Below are 17,362 nucleotides of genomic sequence, written 5' to 3'. Positions count from 1 at the left end.
CCGGCTTCCTCTTCAAGATTGTGTGGTGGTGTGGCTTCATTTCGCAGAGAAGAGCCGTGGAAAGGTACAACCGTCTTCTTGGACTCGGGTCTGATCCTCTCCTGCGGGACCATGTGCTCCTGCGGGGCTTTTGTCCTGGGCTGGAGTGTGGTCCCCTTGATCCTAGAGAAGAGGCCGCTCAGGATGGGGATGAGACTTCCATTGCTCCGGCCCCAAGCATCCCCTCACGTGATCGAGGCTTTCACAGACCCAAAGTGGAACCGGCGCCAAAGCGATGGACAGCCGGCCGCAGGACCCAGGGAGAGACGCAGAAAGAGGCTCACCAAAGACCGGCCGACATAAAAGACATCCCTTTTTGACGCACAGGGCACATTCGTCCAAAGACACACACGCACAGGGTCGCGTGCGCGCGCGCGCACACACACACACACACCGACAGAGAGAGGGAAAGAAGCACACAGAGGGTGAGACAGAGAGAGAAGCGAGAATGGGAGACACACGCACACACACAGTCCTACAGCGGTGGCAGAGAAATACACGCCCCCGGGCAACCACTGCGGCTGCCGGGTTCTGATCTCGACCGCAAGGAAACTCGGGTGAGAGAACAGCCCTCGGGCACGCAGGCGGGCCTGTCCTCGGGATCACGGGGGCACGACTTCTGGGTAGACTCACCCGAACACCGTCCGGGCAGGCCTGAGGCTGGGATGCCATGCTGCCTCCCCCCGACTCCCCGTGTGGTTTCGTCACGCTGCTCGGCCCTTTGCGACTCCTGGCAGCCGGAGACGTTCCTGTGGACCCCGTGGAGAGGTCAGGCCGGAGCCTCGGAGGCCCGACACCCAAGCGCTGCCACGGAGGGCCCCCGTGTTGCCAAGCCTCGGGGACTGGTTTCTAAGACAACCGTGGGAAGCACTGTGGCGGGAGAATGGGCGCGCGCCTCGCGCATGCGCATTGGCTGGGCCGCCAGGCGCTGGGCTCCTGGCAGTCAGGCAGGCTGCGTCCCCTTTAAATAACGGCGGCTGCGCGGCGGCAGTGGGGGCTCCTGCTGCAGCCGCGGCTGCGGCTGGAGCCGGGGTCCAGTTTGGGCCGCGCGGGAGAGGGGGCCGCAGGTGTCCCAGGGTCAAGCCCCCAGGAGTCCCGTCTTCAAGACCTCCTGGAGCCGACTTCCACCGCTGGAGGGGGAGCTTCAGGGCGCCTGCTGGGTTCTCTGGACTCCTCTTCAGAAGCGATTTTGGACCCCTCCGGGTGACAAAGGATGGGCTCACCACATGTGGTGAGGCAGGCAGGGCCTGGCTGCCGCACACAATGATCCCATGGCCCTCAAGGCGTGGTGTCGCTGAAAATTCACTGATCCGTGAGCCCTCTGCTTCCCTCCTCCTTTGAAAGAGCAGTGGCCTGCCCCGCTTCTAAAAGCCCTGGGGCTCCTGCAAGCCGACACTGCTTTCCAGGACACGTGCAGACGGGGACGGGGCGAATCCGAGGTGGAGACAATGCGATCACGCGTGGCACTGGCGTATCCCAGAGCAGATGGCCTGAATGTATGTCACCGGAGGCATATGGGGCGATGGCGAAACCAACAATGGGGTCCAGGCCTGTGCCCGGTGGATAGGGGGAAAGTGTGGCCTTTCCCTGAGTGCCAAGGGAACTCGAAGAAGACCTGGGAACCTGGACGGGGCCTGCGCCTCGGTCCAAGCCACATTTTGAAAGGCCTGCCCGAGGAGCACGGAGGTTTCTGCAACATTCACCCCACTCCCAACCCTCCACCGCCCAGCTAGCCCTGACGCAACCTCCCCTGCACCCAGCCCCAGCCCCAGTCCCCCCGCCTAGTCCCTTTGTTTCCTGACATTCGTTACAGCCAAAAGATTCAGGCAGTCGGTCCACCTTTGAGCAGAGGAGAGGATGTCCCTCAAGAGTGAGACAGGAAGAGCAGAGGAAATGCGACACCACCTGTCCTACAAGACAAGGCCAGTCACGGTGGCCTCGCGCTCATTCTAGGCAATCCACCCAGCCATGAGGTGAAACACGGAGACCAAGGAAGCTTCCCTGTCTGAGACACGTATGGAAGCCAAGAGCTCCAGGGTCATCAGACCTGCCCAACGCAGCAGAAACAGGTTTGGAGAGAGAAACAGTCACGACACGGATCTCTAGGAAGCGAGTGTCTCCCTGATGGACGGGGAGGTGATCTTCGTAGAAGATATTCAGCCAGACCAAGAGGCATCTAGGCCGCTCAGAGACAGGGGAGACAGAGCAAGAGGGAGGACAGAGCAGAGGCCAGAGCCCAGGCAGGATACGGCGCCGAGCCACCGCCACGGGCATAAGGGGAGGGGTGGGAAGCGGGTGGCTTGTCCAGAGAGGCCAGCGTTCCAGGGACAGGGATTGTTGCCGTCTCCCATTCCCGGCTTCCTCTTCAAGATTGTGTGGTGGTGTGGCTTCATTTCGCAGAGAAGAGCCGTGGAAAGGTACAACCGTCTTCTTGGACTCGGGTCTGATCCTCTCCTGCGGGACCATGTGCTCCTGCGGGGCTTTTGTCCTGGGCTGGAGTGTGGTCCCCTTGATCCTAGAGAAGAGGCCGCTCAGGATGGGGATGAGACTTCCATTGCTCCGGCCCCAAGCATCCCCTCACGTGATCGAGGCTTTCACAGACCCAAAGTGGAACCGGCGCCAAAGCGATGGACAGCCGGCCGCAGGACCCAGGGAGAGACGCAGAAAGAGGCTCACCAAAGACCGGCCGACATAAAAGACATCCCTTTTTGACGCACAGGGCACATTCGTCCAAAGACACACACGCACAGGGTCGCGTGCGCGCGCGCGCACACACACACACACCGACAGAGAGAGGGAAAGAAGCACACAGAGGGTGAGACAGAGAGAGAAGCGAGAATGGGAGACACACGCACACACACAGTCCTACAGCGGTGGCAGAGAAATACACGCCCCCGGGCAACCACTGCGGCTGCCGGGTTCTGATCTCGACCGCAAGGAAACTCGGGTGAGAGAACAGCCCTCGGGCACGCAGGCGGGCCTGTCCTCGGGATCACGGGGGCACGACTTCTGGGTAGACTCACCCGAATACCGTCCGGGAAGGCCTGTGTCTGGGTTGTTGCGCTGCTTTGCCAGGACTCCGTCTGCTTTTTCTGCTTCCTGTTTAGCCCTCCTTGTATCGTGGTGTCCTGAAACTGTTTTTTCGAACTCCTGGGTTGGTCAGGCTGGAGCGTCAATACAGACGCACTGCTCCGAAGGGCTCCTGCTTTGATAAGGTTTAAGGAGTGGTCTCAGCCAACCGGTGGAGTCACTGTGACAGAATGGGCTGGCGCCTCGCGCATGCGCGTTTCCCCTGCTGACTGGGGCTTTGCTCTTCAAAGTCCGGCTGCGGCTCCTTTAAACAGGTTCTGCGATGCGTGGACGGGCCTTTCTGTTGCAGTCGCGGTGGTTGCTTGAGCTGGGATGTAGTAGAGGGCATTGTGGGAGAGGGGGCTTCGGGACCCCCAGAGCCGGAGCCCCGGGAGTCCTGTTCTCAGGACCTCCTTGAGCCGATTTCTACAGGTGGAGGTGGAACCTGATTCAGGGTGCCGGTTCGGGTCTCCGGACTCATAGGCTGGCGTGTATTGTTGTGATCACAGCTCACTGCAGCGTCAGTTTGCCAGACTTAAGCAATTTTCTTGTCTCAGGCTCCCACGTACCTGGACTACAGGCATGTGCCCCCACACTCAACTACTTTTCTTCAAAAACATTTTTGTACGAATGGGGACTTACTATGTTGCCTGGCTCATGTCAAACTCCTGGGCTCAAGCCATCCTCCTGTGTTGGCCTCCCAAAGTGCTGAGATTACAGGTGTGTGTTTGCTCCTGCAGCTAAATTCTTATATCTTAAATCCCTTCCTCCCACAATAAGCAGATGTTAGGCACACTTATTTTATAACTTTTTGCTGTTTATGTCTCTTTTTGTCCCTGGACACAGGGATTAGCAGCCCACTCTCCACCAATTTTCAAATCATTAGGGGCATTATGCTGTGTCCCAGGAGTGGCCGAGGCTTCAAGGACCTGCTGCTCTAACATAGGCCTGCTGAGGAGTACAATTCATCTTGTGTTTCTGTGTTGTTTAACTGCCTTCCTGAGCTCCTCTAAGTCAGTCCATCCTGCCACAACTGGGAAGAATCAAGAAACTCTAAAAGAAAATGTTTTTCAACTTTCCTGTTGTCAAGTATAAGACAGGTCTGCTGACCATGGCAGGAATGGCAGCGCATGACAGTGAGCGCCCCCCACCGTGTTTGCTCTTCACTGCATGTTCCACCTGAACTTTCCCGTTTGCTCAGTGAGTCTTGATAGTGGGGTAAAGCGGACTCATTCTCAAAGACCAAGGCTGACCCTCTCTGAATACAATGCCATGACCTAGTTACTGTCACTGTGGTTTTGTCTTCTAGGGACTAAAGGATACAATAAGAATTTGTTCCTTTAATTTTCCTGTTGTTGCACAAAATACTTAAATGCTTCTACATAGGTCTGCTCTATTTTGCCACAGAGCACTAAGGGAAAGTCCCCACAATAAAGGTGCTTTTCACCTGAGCTGCTACGTATGATAGTTAAGCAGCTGAAGGTTAAAAAAAATCAAAGCTCCCCAAATGTTGTGGGTATGACAGCTGGTCCAACTTCATGGTCTGTACTTTCCCTTTGTAACAGCATGGATAAATACAGAGATAACTAGCAACTGATACCCTAGTGTGCCAAGCAATCCATGTATCTGTGTGATTAAAAATCAGCATTTAACCATACTCTAGATACATTAAAAATCAACCCCACACTCATAGACTGTAATTCTACTTCGCTTTCAGATGGCAGTTACAATTGGAAAGGAAACACCTAGTTTACAGGAGGCATTAATATTTCATTGTTGCAGAAACAGAAGCCTTAAAAGAAGGTATTCTGGACTTTCTGACCTGGATACTAACAAATAGTGGAAAATATGTATCTAAGAATACACTTGGAACAGAAATGTGAGAAACCAAAAGTAAGAGATATTATGAAGGGTCAAATATAAAATGCCCCGGTGCTAAAGAGGCAACAAAGAAAATTTTAGAAGAAAATGACAAGAGGCATTACGCCTTAATGAGTTTGTGCTAGTATATAAGAAAATACACTAGGCTGGGTGTATTTTCTGAAGAACAGAAATGTATTCCTCATAGTTCCATAGGCTAGAAGTCCAAGATCAAGGCGCCAGCAGGATTGGTGTCTGGTGAGGGCCTGGTCTCTGCATCCAAGATGGTATCTTGTGCACGGTGTCTTCAGGAGGTGATGCACCGTGTCCTCACATGGCAGAAGGCGGAAGGGCAAAACAGGGGAAGTCCACTCCCTCCAGTCCTTGTGTAAGGACCTAAACCCAGTTGTGAAGACTCTCCCTTCATGTCTGAATCACTACCTAAAAGCCCTCCTTCCTAATCCTATGACATTGGTAATTAATTTTAGGAGGACACATTCAGGACATAGCGCCCTATATTCAATTTCTTAAAAATTATTTTGTTGTTTTGCTTTTCTGTTTTTCAAAGGGCTTAAAGTGCACAAAATTGGATTAATCATAATCCTTGGCTCATAGCACACCTTGGCTCCTATTTCATCCTTGTCTGTGCCTGGGCCTCTATGTAAATGTATTTGAGCAATATGGTAATCACTTGTGAACCCAGAACACAACCCAAGAACTAGGATTCTGACCCTAACATCTGCTCCTCCTCTGTCCTTTCTCCTGATTTATACCCTTCAGCCCGAGGGTAAGTACTACCCTGAATTTATATTTAGGATTCCCTTCCTTTAAAAAAAACATTGTTTTATTGCATACATATGATTGCCCTAAATGACATACTATTTAGTATTTAAGGGTATAATTTATTTACCCATTCTTCTATCAATTTACCCATTCTCCTATTAATGAACAAATGTTCATTCATCTGGCTTATTTCCAGATTTTTGCTATTATGAATGGCATTACATGAGCATTTATTTTTTTACTACTTCTGGTGCATATGGGCAAGAGTTTCTCCAGGGCCTATATTAGAGGAATTACTTTGCCATAACATATGAGAATGCTCAAATTTATAAGATAATCCAAATCGCTTTCCAAAGTGGTTGTTCTAATTTAAACTCTCACCTGCTGTATTAGTTCGAGATGATCTTGTTGAGCCACAGTCTCTCCATATTTGGTGATATGGTTTAGCTGTGTCCACACCCAAATCTCAGCTTGAATTCTATCTCCAGAATTCCCACATATTATGGGAGGGACCCAGGGTGAGGTAATTGAATCACGGAGGCCAGTCTTTCCTGTGCTATTCTCATGATAGTGAATAAGCCTCATGAGATCTGATGGGTTTATGAGGGGTTTCTGCTTTGGCTTCCTTCTCATTTTCTCTTGCAGCTGCCATGTAAGAAGTACCTTTCACCTCCTGCCATGACTCTGAGGCCTCCTCCACCATGTGGGACTGTAAATCCATTTACAGTTCTTTTTCTTTACACCTTTTTTTCTTTTCAGACTTGGGTATGTCTTTATCAGCAGTGTGAAAATGGACTAATACAGTAAATTGGTACCAGTGGAGTGGGGTGCTGCTGAAAAGATATCCAAAAATGTGCAAGTGACTTTGAAACATGGTAACAGACAGAGGTTGGAAAAGTTTGGAGGGCTCAGAAGAAGACTGAAAAATGTGGGAAAATTTGGAGCCTCCTAGAGACTTGCTGAATGGCTTTGACAAAAATGCTGATAGTGTTTTGAACAATAAGGTCCAGGCTGAGGTGGTCTCAGATGGAGATGAGGAACTTGTTGTGAACTGGAGCAAAGGTGACTCTTGTTATGTTTTAGCAAAGAGAATGGCAGCATTTTGCCCCTGCCCTAGAGATTTGTGGAACTTTGAACTTGAGAGTGATAATTTAAGGTATCTGCTGGAAGAAATTTCTAAGCAGTAAAGCATTCAAGAGGTGACTTGGGTGATGTTAAAGGCCTTCGGTTTTATAAAGGAAGCAGAGCATATAAATTTGGAAAATTTGCAGCCTGACAATGTGATAGAGAAGAAAATCCCATTTTCTGAGGATACATTCAAGCTGTCAGCAGAAATTTGCAACAGTAATGAGAAGCTGAATGTTAATCCCCAAAATAATGGGGAAAATGTCTACAGGACATGTCACAGGTCATCACAGCAGCCCCTCCCATCACAAGCCCGGAGGCCTAGGAGGAAAAAATGGTTTTCTGGGCTGGGCCAGGTTCACTGTGCTGTGTGTAGCATAGAGCCTTGTTTCTCTGCGTTTCAGCCCCTCCAGCCACGGCTGAAAGGGGCCAACATAGAACTCAGGCCATGGCCTTGAGAGTGCAAGCACCAAGCCTTGGTAGCTTACACGTTGTGCTGAGCCTGCACATGCATAGAAGTCAAGAATTGAGGTTTGGAAACCTCCACCTAGATTTCAGAGGATGTATGAAAACACCTGGATGTCAAAGTGAAAATTTGTTGCAGGGGTGATGCTCTGATGGAGAACCTCTGCTAGGGCTGTGCAGAAGGGAAATGTGGGGTTGGAGCCCCTATACAGAGTCCCTATTGGGGCACTTCCTAGTGGAGCTTTGAGGAGAGGGCCACTCTCCTCCAGATCCCAGAATGGTAGATTCACTGACAGCTTGCACCATGAGCCCGGAAAAGCTGCAGACACTCAACATCAGCCCATGAAAACAGCCAGGAGGTGGGCTATACCCTGCAAAGCCACAGGGGCAGGACTACCCAAGGCTGTGGGAGCCCACCTCTTGCATCAGCATGACCTTGATGTGAAACATGGAGTCAAAGGAGATCATTTTGGATCTTTAAAATTTGACTACCTTGCTGAATTTTGGACTTGCTTGGGGCCTGTAACCCCTTTGTTTTGGCAAATTACTCCCATTGGGAACAGCTGTATTTACTCAATTATCTGTACCCCCATCGTATCTAGGAAGTAACTAGCTTGATTTGGACTTTACAGGGTCATAGGCAGAAGAGACTTGCCTTGTCTCAGATGAGACTTTGGAAAGTGGACATTTGGGTTAATGCTGAAATGAGTTAAGACTTTGGGGGACTGTTGGGAAGGCATGATAGGTTTTGAAATGTGAGGACATGAGATTTGGAGGGGCCAGGAGCAGAATAATATGGTTTGGCTATGTCCCTACCCACATCTCAACTTGAATTGTATTGCTCAGAATTCTCACACGTTCGGGGAGGAACTCATGGGGCAGTAGTTGAATCTTTGGGGTCAGTCTTTCCTATGCTATTCTTGTGATAGTGAATAAATCTCACAAGATCTGATGGGTTTATCAGGGATTTCATCTTTTGCTTATTTTGCTTCCTTCTCATATTCTCTTGCCACTGCCATGTAAGAAGTGCTGTTCATCCACCGCCATAACTCTGAGGCCTCCTCAGCCATGTGGAACCCTTAATCCAATTAAGTCTCTTTTTCTTCCCCATCTCAGGTATGTATTTATCACCAGTGTGAATATGGACTAATACCTTTGGTATTGTCAAACTTCTTAATATTTGTGGAGAGAATAGATGTGAAGTATCTTGTGCATTTTCCTGATTACTAATGAGGTTAAGAAAATTTGTATATTTTGTGGGCTTTCTCTTTTGTGAAATCCGTATTAATGTCTTTTCCCAATTTTCTGTTGGATGGCTATTTTTAAAACTAATTCATAAGAGCTCCTTATCCAAAATTAATTCATAGGAGCACTTAGTTGATATGATATTAATCTTTCGTAGGTTTTAGGTACTGCAAATATCTTCTTCTAATTTATAGTTTATCTTTTCACTTTTTTACTTTTATTTTTAATTTCTATTTTTTTTTTAGACAGAGTCTCACTCTATCATTCAGGCTGGAGTGCAGTGGCTCACTGCAACCTCCACCTCCCTGGTTCAGAGGATTCTCATGCCTCAGCTTCCCAAGTAGCTGGGATTACAGGTGTCTGCCACTAATGCCTGGCTAATTTCTTGTATTTTTAGTAGAGATGGGGTTTCACCATGTTGGCCAGCCTGGTTTCAAACTCCTGACCCCAAGTGGTCTACTGTTGGGATTACAGGTTTTAGACACCATGCCCAGCCTATCTTTCCATTTTTTGATGTAAAAAGTTCTTAATTTTGTGATAGTCAAAATGTCTAATCTTTTTTAATGGTTAAGTGGCTTTTTGTGTCTCATTCACTTACATTTTCTACTAAAAGTTTTGAAGTTTTGTTTCTGACGTGTAAGTCTTTTGTCCATCTGGAATTTAATGTTTGTATATAGAGTAAACTAGGACTATAATTTCATTTTGTTTCCTATATCAATAACCATTATTTTTCTATTCTATTTATTGAAAAGTCCTTTCTTTCCTTGCTGATCTGCCATGTCACCTACATCACATATCAAAGATGAAATTTGTGGAGATTTGCTTGGGAGCTCTCTATTCTGTTTCATTAGTCAGTTTATCAGTGAAGACCACACTGTCTTAATTACTGTAGCTTTATAAAAGTTCTTATATTTGGCAGGACAAATCTTTCCTCTTCTTCAATAATGTCTTTGATATTCTTGGCCCCTTTCCTTTTCCATATATATATATATATATATATATATATATATATATATATATATACACAGAGAGAGAGAGAGAGAGAGAGAGAGAGACAGGGTCTCACTTTGTTGCCCAGGCTTGAGGACTGTGGTGCAATCATAGCTCACTGCAGACTTGAACTCCTAGGCTCAAGAGCTCCTCCTACCTCAGCCTCCCAAGTAACTGGGACTCTAAGGCATGCACCACCACATCCAGCTAATTTCTTAAAAAATTATTATTTTTTGCAATTATGAGGATCTTGCTATGCTGCCCAGGCTGGTCTCAAACTTTTGTCCTCAAGCAATCCTCCCACCTCAGGCTCCCAAAGTGTTGGGATCACAAGAGTGAGCCACCACACCTGGCTTCATTTTCCATATTTTAAGACTATTTTTAAAAAGCTGCTCAAGACTGCTTTTTTCTCTTGGTGTTACTTGCAACTCCCTTGCTTAGCCTTGGAAATACTTTTAGTGAAGAAAATCTAAAGAGTCAAAAAATAAAATATTCTTTCTTTTCTTCCAGTTGCAAAAGAGCAGACACCCTCCTGAATCATAAAGCTGGTTTTGATAAATTGGTGAACTGAGAGCATACACAGTATTATTAATTCTGTTCTAATTTCTGCTTCACTGTGGAGTGTCTTCACAGCGTCTTAAAAGATTATTGCTATGAAATATTCTTATACATGTAACACATAACCTCTACAATTCTGCAGTTGTACTTGGCTGTCTTACCTAATAATCAGTTGCTTTGCTTCATAATATTTAAATTGGCATCTCTAATTTCCAAAAGGCATAAATACTCATATAGATTTTTAGTTAAGCCAGAAGAAAGTAGACTTTATTTACTAACATAACTTATACGTAAAGATTTAATAAATCTCCCTGCTTCTTTTCTTTTGCATCATAACAACCACTGAAAACAATATTTCTATAGAAGTTGGGTGTAAATGAACAATGACTTTTGTGGCCAGAGGTGAATGGCCCAGGGGCTCCTGCACTCCAGGTCCCACTGAGCCTGCCACACAGCTGAGGGCATCGGTATTTCCACACACCTATAGTGCACACTGTCCCAGAACACAGATCAGATGCTCTCCTTTATTTAAATGGATAGATTAGAGTATTGTCATTGTAATTAAATTAATAAATACATATTTATACACTGTTAAAATCTGGTTGGATTTGTGTCCCTTCACAAAACAAATTACTTAAATGAAACCACAGAGTTAATATAATTGAGTACCTTTGCTTCTATGAGATGCTCTTTTAAATGGAATTAGAATCTAATTTGAAATGTCAGTTAAAAGTTTAAATATTCAACTCAATTACATTTAGATTTTTGTTTTGTTTTGTTTTGAGGTGGAGTTTAGCTCTTGTCACCCAGGCTGGAGTGCAATGGCGCAATCTCAGCTCACTGCAAGCAGTTTCTCCTGGGTTCAAGTGATTCTCCTGCCTCAACCTCCCAAGTAGCTGGGATTACAGGTGCCTGCCACCACACCTGGCTAATTTTTGTATTTTCAGTAGAGATGGGGTTTCACCATGTTGGCCAGGCTGTTCTCGGACTCCTGACCTCAGGTGATCCACCCACCTCGGCCTCTCAAAATGCTTGGATTACAGGCATGAGCCACCACACTTGGCCTTTTCAGATTATTTTACTTTATTTTAGTTACTTATTTTTATGACTTTATTGTTATAAAAATGATAATTAAAAAATCAATCAATATAACAAAGAACATAGAAGGTGATCAACAAGCATTCCCACCTCCGTGACCTAGAAATAACTGTCATCAATCCAAAAGCTTACTCATGGTGAATCCCTTCACACCAGTTCCCAGTACAAAGTAACCCCTTGCTTGTAGAAAACATTATTATTATCATTATTATTTTTGCGATGGAATTTGTCTCTTGTAGTCTAGGCTGGAGTGCAATGGTGTGATCTCAGCTCACTGCAACTTCTGCCTCACAAGTTCAAAGGATTCTCCTGCCTCAGCCTCCCAAGCAGCTGGGATTACTGGTGTGCACCGCCATGGCCTGCTAATTTTTTGTATTTTTGTAGAGACAGTTATTCACCATGTTGGCCAGACTGGTCTCAAACTCCTGACCTCAGGTGATCCACTCACCTCAATCTTCCAAAGTGTTGGGATTACAGGCAAGTGCCACCACACCCAGACTAGAAAACATTATTCAATAGCAAACAATAGCAGTATGCTTGGGGGTTTTAGGATTGATTATTTTCAAATCTCTAGAAAAGCTCAATGCATTACTTTGGGCTATAATCTCAGGGCAGAGTCTCATCTGTTAATGGTGGGCTGGTCTAAGAGACCTTCCAGCTCTCAGATTAATGGTTTCCCATGTTGAACTGCTCCCTGCCACCCACCCATCCTCGGTTTTGTTTGTTTGTTTTTACAGAGACAAGGTCTCACTATATTGCCCATGCTGGTCTTGAACTCCTGACCTCAAGCTATCCTCCTGCCTTGGCCTCCCAAAGTGCTGGAGTTACAGATGTGAGCCTCTGTGCTCAGCCCATCATTGGCTGTTCAAGTGTGGAGGTAAACAGTAGATGCCAAATTTACCTCCAGGTCAGAAGGGGCAGATGTCCCAGGGCAGAATCATAACCCTAACCAGGCCTCCCACTGCATGAAGACATTATGTTCTGAAGCTTAAACCTGGACAAAGGTCTGACCAGTAGCACTGTGTTCATGAATATCAGGTCAAAAATTTAAAACTGGGACTATCCAGAAGAACCTGGTAGATGCAGGTGCAGTCCACAGTCCAATGATCAGCCATGATAACAGGCCACCTGTACTTTCTCTTTATCATGGAGTCCTTGATGTAAAAATTGATGACACTTTCTTGCTTCTGGTAGGCTTCCCTTTTTCATTTTCCATAAGTAGCTTCCTCCATCCCGCCTCCCAACAGGCCACAGTCAATTCAGGACATTTTAACCATGAAAATGAGTCTCCATAACATGAATTTAGAGGCCAGGCAGGGTGGATCATGCCTGCAATCCCAGCACTCTGTGAGGCTGAAGTGGGAGAATGGCTTGAGCTTAGGAGTTTGAGACCAGCCTGGGCAACATGGTGAACCCTGTCTCTAACAAAAAAAATAAATAAATAAAAATAAGCCATGTATGGTGGTGCATGCTACTAGTCCCAGATACTCAGGAGGCTGAGGTGGGAGGATTGTGGGGCCAAGGAGGTCAAGTCTGGGGTGGGCCAAGATCATGCCACTGCAATCCAGCCTGGGCAATGGAGTGAGACATTATCTCAGGAAAAAAAAAAAGATTTAAAAGACAGGCTGACTTTCTTGTTACAAGCCAATGCTCATTTGCCATTCCATAAATCCTAGGACACCTCTTAAGAATTATGCTAAATCTACTCTACCTGTGCTCTATAAATGGAACAACAACACTTGGATGATATCAGAGCTGTTTACCACATGGGTTACTGAGTATTTTAATCCCACTGTTGAGACCTACAGCTCAGAAAAAAAGATACATTTCAAATACTTTAGCTTTTTGACAATGTACCTGATGACTAAAGAGCTCTAATGGAGATGTACAGGGAAACGCATGCTGGTTTCATGCCTGCCAACACAACATCTATTCTGTAGTCCATGGATTGAGGCATCATTTTGAGTTTCAAGTCTTATTATTTGAGAAATATATTTTATAAGGCTGTTACTGCCATAGGTCATGATTCCTTTGATGGATCTGGGCAAAGTAAATTGGAAACATTCTGGAAAGGATTCACTATGGTAGATGCCACTAAGAACATTCATGATTCACCAGAGGAGGTAAAAATAGCAGCATTAATAGGAGTTTGGAAGAAGTTGATTCTGACCCTCATAAATGACTTTGAGGGGTTCAAGACCTTAGCAGAGGAAGTAACCACAGTTGTGGTGAAGATAACAAAAGAACTAGAATTACAAGTGGAGCCTGAAGATGTGAGTGAATTGCTGCAATCTTTTTTTTTTTTTTTTTGAGATGGAGTTTTGCTCTTGTTGCCCAGGCTGGAGTGCAATGGCATGATCTCGGCTCACCACAACCTCCGTCTCCTGGCTTCAAGTGATTCTCCTGCCTCACCCTCCTGAGTAGCTGGCATTATAAGCATGTGCCACCACATCTGGCTAATTTTGTATTTTTAGTAGACATAGTGTTTCACCATATTGGTTAATCTGGTCTCGAACTCACAACCTCAGATGATCCATCCACCTCAGCCTGGGATTACAGGCATGAACCACCGCGCCTGGCCGAATTGCTGCAATCATAATGGAAATAAATGGAATTAGATGGAAAAAAGTTTAGCCTGGGGCTCAGGATAGGCTCTCCCTTTACTACCACATTCCTGTGCAGAGCACCAAGGAATCAGAGATTTCTACACACGACTTTGGCCTTGTGGGTTATTATGGCAGTATATTTATTGAAGTAGGAGAATAGAACATATTTAACTATTTGTTAGCTTCATTTATAACTCATAATTATTTAGACATAATGCAAATGTGGGCTGGAATTCATGTTCTGATTTTTTGTGGCCTTGACCTAAGGAAGAGGGAACCAGGGAAATGGGCTTTATATGCTTGGATGGCTTCATGGAATCTGCAACTTCTTTAGCTTCTGTGACAACTCAAGATTGTTACTAAAATCCACTTTGTATTATCTTTAAAAACCAAGCGATATTATTTTTGCTTATATTATATCACATATCATATATTATTATATATAATGTTATAATAGATAATGTAATATAATTAATATATAATATATAATGTATATTATATAATTATATATAATATGTATAAAATAATGTATTATTATTGCTTATTATGAGTGAGCAAAGAAAGTGGTTTCTTAGGATGGAATCTACTCCTGGTGAAGATGCTGTGAACATTGTGGAAAGAACAACAAAGGACTTAGAATATTCCATAAACTTAGTTGATAGAGGAGTGGCAGGGTTTGAGAGGATTGATTCCAATTTTGATATAAATTCTACTGTGGGTAAAATGCTACCAAACTGCATAGCATGCTACAGTGAAATCTTTTGTGAAAGGAAGAGTCAGTCAATGCAGCAAACTTCATTGTCATCTTATTTTAAGAAATTGCCACTCCCTCTCCAGCCCTCAGCAACCACCACCCTGATCAGTCAGTAGCTATCAACGTTGAGGCAAGACCATCCAGCAGCAAAATGATGATGACTTGCTGAAGGCCCGGATGATGGTTAGCATTTTTTGGCAATCACATATTTTCAAAGTAAGGTATATATATTAAATTTTAGACATAATGCTATTGCACACTTAATTGACTACAGTAGTTTAAACATAACTTTTTTTTGAGATGGCATCTGGCTCTGTTGCCCAGGTTGGAGTGCAGTGGTGTGATCTTGCCTCACTGCAAACTCTGCCTCCCAGGTTCAAACAATTCTCCTGCCTCAGCCTCCTAAGTAGCTGAGACTACAGGCACTCACCACCATTTTTGTATTTCTGGTAGACACAGGGTTTCACCATGTTGGCCAGGCTGGTCTCGAACTTCTGACCTTAGGTGATGCACCTACCTCGGCCTCCCAATGTGCTGGAATTACAGGCGTGAGCCACCATGCCTGGCAACATAACTTTTATATGCACCAGAAAGCAAAGAATTTTGTGTGAATTGCAAAAAATTTCGTGTGACCTGCACTGTTGTGACATTCACCTTATTCTGGTTACCTAGAACGTGTAATATCTCCAAGGTGTGTCTGTATCCCTAAAAGCAGAGCTGGAGTAAAGACTTGGGTGTGGGTGGTTTATTTGGGAAGTGATTCCAAGAAGCAGGAGTCAGAAGTGGGAAGAGTGAGCCAGGCAAGAAAGAAAACCCAAAATAATGGCATGCTATTGAGGCTCCTGCCATGCAATTTTTTCTGCAGGACCTTCCTAGAGGCTCCGGAAAGTTATCCAGAACTGTCCACCTGAAACATGAGCCTGGAGCATTCGTCCATCTGTCCCACACTGGTTGAAGTCTTCCCCTGAGGCTGTTAACCTGCAAGTGTTTCTGGGCTGTATTTGTGCTCAGGAAAAATCCTACAATAATGGAGATGCCCTAGGGCAGAAAGTGTAGCTTGAGTTTGCTGGCAGCACAAGGGAAGCCTGCGTTTCCATGGAACTTCCCACGGTGGCTGAGACTGAATGAAAGGTGAGCTGAGAAGACATGATGCAGGCGCCATTGCACTAAGCAATCATAGCCTTCGATCTGGGCAAGAAGACCCCTGCCCTGAATCCTGCGCTTGAGAAAGTGCCTCTCTGGTCCTCCAATGACTGTACTCCGGCCCACTCAGAGCTCTCACCCTGTCTTCTAGGGCACACAATGGGCCTGGCACTCAGGCCCCTGGCCAAATGTGCCTGAGCCTGCATGGCCTCTTCCCTGGGTCCATTTCAAAGCACAAACTGTGTTTGTCCAAATGGTGCCCAAGGCTCTGCTGTCTGAAGGGGTGAAAATTGTGAATGGAGCTTGCATGGGGCCTAGGGAGTCCCCCACACAGGGGTATGCAAGGCTTCTCAAGAGAGGACAGGGCTAGCTATGATGAAAGAAAAAAGTTTAGCTTGGGGCTGAGGATCGGCTCTCCCTTTACTACCACATTCCCGTGCAGAGCACCAAGAAATCAGAGAATTCTACACTCGACTTTGACCTTGTGGGTTATTATGGCAGTATATTTATTGAAGTAGGAGAATAGAACATATTTAACTATTTGCTAACATCATTTATAACTCATAATTATTTAGACATGATGCAACTGTGGGCTGGAATTCAAGTTCTGATTTTATGTGGCCTTGAGCTAAGGAAAAGGTACCCAGGAGATGGGCTTTAAGTGCTTGGGTGGCTTCATGGAATCCCCAACTTCATTAGCTTCTGTGACACCTCAAGATAGTTACTAAAATCCACTTTGTATTATCTTTAAAAACCAAGGGATATTATGTAGGTCAGTAGTTAGAAGGCACTTGACTCAAAATATCTATGAACCAAAGGATATAAATGACTAAAAGCAGGAGGATTATTACCTGAAGGGGTGGAGGGTTGATCTCAGGATATGACCTGTGAGATCCTCCCTGCTGGCTGAGTGCTCGCTAACGTGGGGTAGGAGAGCACCAGGAACAACACATATCTTGGACAGGAGGGAATGTGGGGAGTAAGGAAAGAGAAATAGGCCTTTTTGTTTTTATTGACACATGACAATTATACATATTTCTAGGGTACATGTGATATTTTGATACATGCATACAATGTGTAGTGATCAAATCAGTATAATTTGCATATCCATCACCTCAAACATTTATCATTTATTTGTGTTGAGAACATTCCACATCTTTCCTCCAGTCATTTTGAAATATATGTTATTGTTAATGATCGTCACCCTACTGTGCTATTGAACACTAGAAAATCTTCTGTTCCTTCCATCTAACTGTATTTTTGTGCCCATTAGCCAACTTCCGGGAAGGGCAAAAGAGTGAGTGGATGATAAGGGCCCTTTTTAAGGAAAAGTAAATTTTATGAGAAGCGAAGACATTTTAGGAGGAAAAATAAAAAGGTGGACCATGGGCTTAGAGTGGGGACTGCAGAAATTGAATGGCAAAGAGAAAAAAACAACTTAGCATTGTGAAAATACATCTCAATGTCATTCCTTTCACAGGTCCAACGTCTGATATTCTTTTGGGAAGCTGGATATGAGGTAGGAATCTTTCTTTGAGTCATACATTTTTATCATTATGATTATTGTTGAATGATAGCTGACAATTTTTGAGAGCAATTATTGAGGACAATTATTGAGCTTTGACAA

The 17,362-nt window shown here is 45.3% G+C and overlaps 1 protein-coding gene across 1 annotated transcript in view; it reads right to left on the bottom strand.

The window, feature by feature from the left end:
- LOC134737555 (protein FAM182B-like) overlaps positions 1-17,362 on the bottom strand; it is a 779,394-nt gene that overhangs the window by 533,186 nt on the left and 228,846 nt on the right. The window lies entirely within an intron of this gene.

Source organism: Pongo pygmaeus, chromosome 19 (assembly GCF_028885625.2).
Source record: "Pongo pygmaeus isolate AG05252 chromosome 19, NHGRI_mPonPyg2-v2.0_pri, whole genome shotgun sequence".
In the NCBI taxonomy this organism is placed as follows: Eukaryota; Metazoa; Chordata; class Mammalia; order Primates; family Hominidae; genus Pongo; species Pongo pygmaeus.
This window is presented reverse-complemented; position numbering and strand designations above follow the sequence as displayed.